The sequence below is a fragment of the Castor canadensis genome, chromosome X (assembly GCF_047511655.1).
Source record: "Castor canadensis chromosome X, mCasCan1.hap1v2, whole genome shotgun sequence".
NCBI classification, from domain to species: Eukaryota; Metazoa; Chordata; class Mammalia; order Rodentia; family Castoridae; genus Castor; species Castor canadensis.
Window position 1 is genome coordinate 105,522,671 of NC_133405.1, and position 7,036 is coordinate 105,529,706.

Sequence of the window (7,036 nt, forward strand, 5' to 3'; positions counted from 1 at the left end):
AAGGGGCAGGGAAGGCATGTGTGTAACTGCTAAGTGCTAGGATAGAACTGTGAGGAAGGTGGCCCATGTAGTGGGGGCTGGGGTAGATATAGTCAGGGAAGGCTTCTTGGAAGAGGTGACTCATGTGGAATTCCCTCATGGACAATGGCTACCCCAGAGCTCTCCATCAGCCTGGCCAGGCCTTCTGCAGCAAGCTGCGCTGCAACCTGAGGCTCCTCCTATATGGATCTTCTTCCCTCTCTCCTTTCTCCAGCTTTACAGCCGCCTCACAATTTGAGTGTTCTGTCTGCCTGTAACGGGAGTTCTAGGCCAGAGGCCCAACTCCAGGAGTTCCATAGGTCAGGTCTGGCCACTCTCCCCAAAACGCAAAAAATAGAGAGAGAGAGAGAGAGATGAGTAGTGGTACAGGGCAGAGAAAGGAGGTTTATGACATGGCACAGGCACAGCCATCAGGAAGGGCGAGGCAAGGACTCAGGCCACCTTCCCCGCACAGATGTGAGCTTTAAGCTTACACAGAGGAAGAATTTGTGTGTGGGGAGGTGTGCGTAATTGTTGAGCAGTCAGACACTCAGTGTCTCAGAGGTGTGGTCCCATGGCTCGTTGTCTCAGGATTGGTCAGGTGGGGCCTGGTCACAATAAGAAAGTCATTGGTGGCTGGGGGGGGTAGTTTCAATTCTTGTCACAAGATGTTGTGGTCAGTCCTGCCCTTCCTGAATTCCAAGAAGGCTGCAAGGTGACTGCTTAGGGTAAAGACCCATGTAAAATGGAAGCAGCGAGGCCAAACTTTTACGCTGCTTTCAGTTACTTTGTGGGCCCAAGTGAGGAGTTGGTGCTTTTCAGCAAAAGCACTTTCTAAGTACCTGGTACATGCCCATCCCTACTCCTTCTGCCATTATCCTTCAGAGGCATTTCCTACATATAAATCTCATAAGCATCTAATTCTGTCTTGGCTTCTGCTTTTTCAGAACTTCCAAACTAACACAGTGTATAAGGAACTGCTCATAGTTTAGTGTGGCTGGAGGTGAAGGGAAGGGAAGGGCAGGAAGAGGGCTCTGTATATAGTTTGGAACCCAATAGGGAGGATCTTGTGAACTATGCTCATGGCAGTGAGAAGCCCGGAAAAGTTTAAGCTACAGAACAGTAGGATCCCATTCTTAGTTTCCAAAGATCATCTTGAGTGCTGCGATCCAGTGGCTTATGCCTGTAGTCCTAGCTACTGAGGAGGATCGGAGTTCAAAGCCAGCCCAGGCAAATAGTTCATGAGACCCTATCTCAAAAATACCCATCAGAAAAAAGGGCTGGAGGAGTGGCTCAAGCAGTAAGAACGACTGCCTAGCAAGCATGAGGCCCTCAGTTCAAACTCCAGTGCCGACAAAAAAAAAAAAAAAGAAATCATCCTGAGTTATGTGTGGAAGATGACACGGACACAGAGTTACAGAGGGAAAGCTTCAAGAAAATGGAAGCACTCTAAACTAACAGTGTGAATTGCTCCAACTGAAGAAGCAGCCGTGTGATTAAAGAGAGGAATTGAGCAGGATTGATTTGTGGCCAATAAAATGGCAGGAACTGGTGATTAGTTGTCTGTGAAACATGAAGGGGAAGGGGCAAAAGGACCTGATTTGCAAGCATGGTAGCAAAAAAGATGGGATCAATTCCTCCGCCAGCCATGATGGAGAAACTGGTACCAGACTTGCCTTCCTGGTGGAAGTAACTAGAAACCAGACAAAATATATGGAACTCTTCCCAGATATTCAACACCAGGAAACTTGGAGCTATCTGATTCCTCTCCATCTATAACAGAAAGGAATCAAAGGAGAGATAGCTACTGATCCAAACTACTACTATAGTTTGGATCTTAAATTTCCTCAAAGGCTCATATGCTAAAGGCTTGGTCCCCATTCTGTGCAATATTGAAAGGTAGTAGAATCTTTAGGACACAGGGCTAAGTGGAAGGAAGTTAAGTCATTGGGGATGTGCCCTAGAAGGGTATATTGGGACTCCAGGTCCTTCCTCTCCTTCTGTCTCTCTTTTTTGCTTCTCAGCCACCACGATTTCTTCAGAAAGAAATATCAATCCTACATAAGTACGTACCCAATAACAGATCTTTAAAATACATGAACTAAAGGAAAAGTAGACAAATCCATCATTATGGTTGTATACTTCATTACTCTTTTCTTAGTAATTAATAAAACAAGTAGATAGAAAGTCAGTAAGGATAGAGAACACTTGAACATGGTAAAATGAAATTGATCAAATTGACATTTATAGAACATTCTGTTCAACAACAGAAAAATACAGTTTTCTATAGATCATATGTGTGGCTTTGCAAATTCACAAAGAGTATTGTGTCTAACCACAGTGGAGTTAAAATTTAATATCAGCAACCAAAAAAAGCTGAAAAAACACTCCAAATATTTGGAAAGTAAAAATATATAATTCTAATTAATTGATAAATCAAAAAGAAATCACAAAGGAAATTAGAAAATATTTTAAATTTAATGAAAGTAAAAACAAAATATTTCCAAACTCGTGGGACGCAGCTACTGAATTTTTAAGGAAGAGATTTATAGCTTTAAATTCTTATGTTACAAGAGGAGAAAGGCCCAAAATCAAGATCTAAGAGTCTACATTAAGTATATTATTAGTCAGTCTTTCTGTTGCTGTGGCAAAATACCTGAGTAAAACAACTTAAAGGAGGAAGATTTATCCTAGCTCAAAGTTTCAGAGGTTTCAGTTCATGGTTCCTTGGCCATGTTGATTTTAGGTTGTGGTGAGACAGCAATTACAGTGCAGAGCGTGTGGTGGGGCAAAACTGCTCACCTCATGGCAGCTGGGAGCAGAGAGAACCAGGGGAGGAGCCAGGGTGGAAATGCATCCTTCAAAGACACGCTCCCAGTGAGTCACTTCCTCCACCTAGGCCCCATCTCTGAGTTTCCACCATCTCCCAGTAATGCCATCAAATTATGAATCCATCAGTGGACTGACCATGCTGATGAAGTTAGTGTCCTCATGACCCAATCACTTCTCAGAAGGGCCACCAACATATCAAGGGCCATCAAGCCTTCAACATATGAGCCTTGTTGGGGGAGACACTTCATATCCAAATCTTAACAAGAAACAATACAGAGAAGAACAAATTAATTTCAAAGTAAGTAAAGGATTTTGTAAATGTCACAATGTACCCCCAGTACAATAATAATATAACAAAGCAAAGCAAAACATAACAACAAAGTAAGTAGAAGGAAAGAAATAATATAGAAAAGATTAGAAAATTTTAAAATAAGAAACAAGAATAGAAAAATCAATAAAACCAGTATTAGATCTAAAAATGATCATTAAAATTGATAAACCTTCAGCTAGACTGACTGAGGAAAAAAAGTATAAATGAAAAGACTATAGATCCTACAGACATTTAAAAGATTATAAAGGAATACTACAAAACACTTCACGCTAATGAATTCCACGGTTCAGATGAAATGACAAATTCCTTGAAAGACATGCATTACTAAAATATACTCAAGAAGAAACAAATCTTCAATAGGCCTTTACGTGTTAAAAATATCAAATTTGTAATTAAATATCTTCCACAAAGAAAATTCTAGGCTTAGCATCACTGGAGAATTCTAGAAAACACTTAAGGAAGAAACAATGTGGCACAAAGTCTTCCAGAGAATGTAGGAGGATGGAGCACTTTGCAGTTTATGAGACCAGCATTACATGTTATCAAACCAGACAGAGATAGTAGAAGAAAAGACAACGAGCTGGGCATGATGGCACAAGATTGTAATCCTAGCACATGGGAGTCAAAGGCAGGAGGATCTTGAGTTCAAGGCTACCACGGGTAATTTCTGGGCTACATAGCAAGACCCTGTCTCCAAAAAAAAAAAAAAAAAAAAGCAGCTATATGCCAATATCACTCATGGACTTAGACATGAAAATGTTTAACAAAATATAATCAAAATTAATCCTGTAGCAGTTCCTTTTCTCACCACAGTGACAAAATATCTGACAGAAACACTTAAGGAAGGAAAGATTTATTTTGGGTCACAGTTTTGGAGGTGTCCCACCTCCTGAAGTTTCCAGAACTTTCCAAAATAGTACCATCTGGAAACCAAGCCTTTAAACTTGTCCCTAGCATGTTTCATGGTCAAGGATTGAACACTTTCCCTCTGAGTTCAGGGTCAAGGAAATGGTGTCTACTTTCATCACTTCTATTCAACCCTATATTAAAGGTCCTAGCCAAAAGTTAAAAGAAATACAGATCAGAAAATGGAAAAGTAAAACTGTCTTCATTTGCAGACAGTGTGATTGTGAACTGCGGAAATCCTGAGAAATACACACAAAAGCTACTAGATCTAGTAAGTGACTTTAGCAAGGTCACACGCTTCGGTTTATGGGCAAAAGATCAATGGAAAATGAAAAATTTAAAAACAGTCTCTTTTACAATAGCATCAAAAACGTGAAGTACTTAAGGATAAATTTAACAAAGCACGCATAGGATGGGTCCACCAGCTGATTCTAAAATGCACGTCAATGTGGGAGGCACGACTTGTGAATTCCTTGACATGACAGGGTGGTGGCTAGAGATTATGAGGCAGGCTAGAAGTAGAGAATGTTCGGGACTCATACATGTATGCAGGTTGCCCACATCTGGCTCAGGGATGGCCCAGACCACGCTTACCTTGCCAGGGACCGCCCATTCCCCCTCCCTACTCATTGATTATTGGACGGGTTCCTCCTTTCTTAAAAATTAGCGTAAGTTTTAAAAACACCTAGAAAAGAGAAGCTTTCTCTGTCTCTCCTCTCTCTCTCTTTCTCTCTCTCTCCAGATTCCACCTGGGCCCCACCATGCTCCCTCTTGTATTTCCCTTTCCTAACTTTTAATAAACTCCATTTACAACCACATGTCCTGCCATGCAGGACACAAAGAATTTGGAAGTCTTCTGATCACAGACTGCACCAGCGCCGTTCACACTTACACCTTATGGTGTGCCAGGTACATTATTCTAAGTGCTTCGTGTGTATTATCTCACCTGATCCTCAGAACAACTGTTCAGAGAGATATATTGTCACCCCTACGTTCACCCATGGGGAAGGAGGCATAGACAATGACTTGCCCAAGGTCGCACCCCCTCATCTATGGTGGTGGGAGGATTCAAATGCTGGCACTTTGGAGACCATGCTCTGAAAAGCCTTTGCTAAAGTGCATCTCGGATGTGCACAGCAGAAATGTGGAGCAGAACTCCACAGAGCAGGACTTGTCCTTAATAGATGGGTCCCCTTCTAGTCAAATCTATTTCGGTCCTTTCTTTTTTTGTTTTGGTTTTTTGTTTTTTTCGGTCTTTTCCTTTTGAAAGTGGAGGGGCCACCTGTTAAGTTGATCTCCCAAGCTCTTAATGGATTATAGACCGAAGTCTGGAAAACGCTGTTCTAATCTCCAGAGCACTGGCTAGTGAAGGGTATTAGTGGTGTGTTTTCTTTGGGATGTTTTGCTTCTACATCAAGGGCTTTTGTTTACAGAATAAAGTATGATATCTGATCATGTTTTGCCAACTCATTTTCTGCAAAGCAATGGCATTGTGACCATGGGTTGGGAACATTTTTCTGTGAAGAAGCTTTATACATCAAATAGAGAAAATTCTTGAGCCTTTTTGTTAGGCATTGTTACCCCATGGTTCTTTTGGTTTTTGGTTTTTTTGAGTGTTTTTTTTTGAGAGTCAGGGCTAGTAAGGGGCCTTGGGAGTTCTGAAATCTACAAGAAACTAAGGCCAAGGGGCTTCACGACCCTAAGAGCTTTTGAAGGCTGTCAGCAGTACCCACAGCTGTTCTACCTCTGAAAAGGGGCAGCAGGGGCAGAGGGAGTCAAGTTGCCACATGGAGCATTTAAGTTATGGTTATGGGAGGGTGAAGAATTTCTTGGTCATAAGCCAAGACAAAACAACACAGGTTTCCTTTTAAAATGTCACCAAGTTATTGAGAACAACCTTAGTTCTGGGAAACCTTGGCGGGCAGAGGAGCAAGATGTCTGGGGAATTAACTGCTGTTTGACCAAGAGATAGGGGAGTGAGTGAGGCCCTTCTCTCTCACTGGCTAGTTACATACCCCTCCTTAGGGACCTTTTAGTTTTTTTATGTTGATTTACAGTGTGTGAAAAACACCCTGAAAACTCCGTTTAGAACTATTTATAGCTGTTGGTGTTATCATTACGTCCATTATAAAAAGTAAGAAAAGTGATTCAGAGAGATGAAGCGCCTAACCCAAGCTCATCCAGAAAGAGAAGCAGCCAAGACTCAAAGGTCATGTTTCTAAGCTACTTAAGCCTCACACTTTGACCTGATCCACCCACCTCTGCCTTCCCTCCCTAATGTGTGGTGCTGGTGACCATGACACCTAAATGCTGGCCCCTCTGTTTTCACATTTTCTTTCTCAGTTTCAGACCATAGTTCTTAGTTTTCAGCTCAGAAAACATGGGCCTCCATCCTACAAACAGATCTGTTTACATAAATTGCTCCATTAAACTCTCTCTCTCTCTCTCTCTCTCTCTCTTTCTTCTGTAGTACCAGGGTTTGAGCTCAGGGCCTCGCCTTTGCTAGGAAGGTACTTTACCACTTGAGCCACTCCAACAACCCTTTTCATGTTGGTTATTTTTGAGCTAGGATCTCGCTTTATGCCTGAATGACCTGGATCTCCATTCTCCTATTTCCCTGAGTAGCTAGGATGACAAGTGTGCACCACTTGTAAATTTCTCCCCCACCCCTTGGCTAGCCTCAAATTGTGATCCTCCCCATCTCCCTTTCCTGAGTAGCTAGGATTACAGGCATGAGTCACCATGCCTGGCCCCATACATCTTTTTACTCTTTGCAGCATGGCAATATTCTCTTGTCACTAGGGTTTTTTCCTCTGTCCACAGAAGGGACAGCTGCTTTGCTATGGCAGCCTCACTATCAGCAGATATTCAGGGAGCAGTTGCTCCACTTGCTGGACCCAGTGCAGAAGGAGGTTTACACCAAATACCACCTGAACAGTGCTCAGAGAC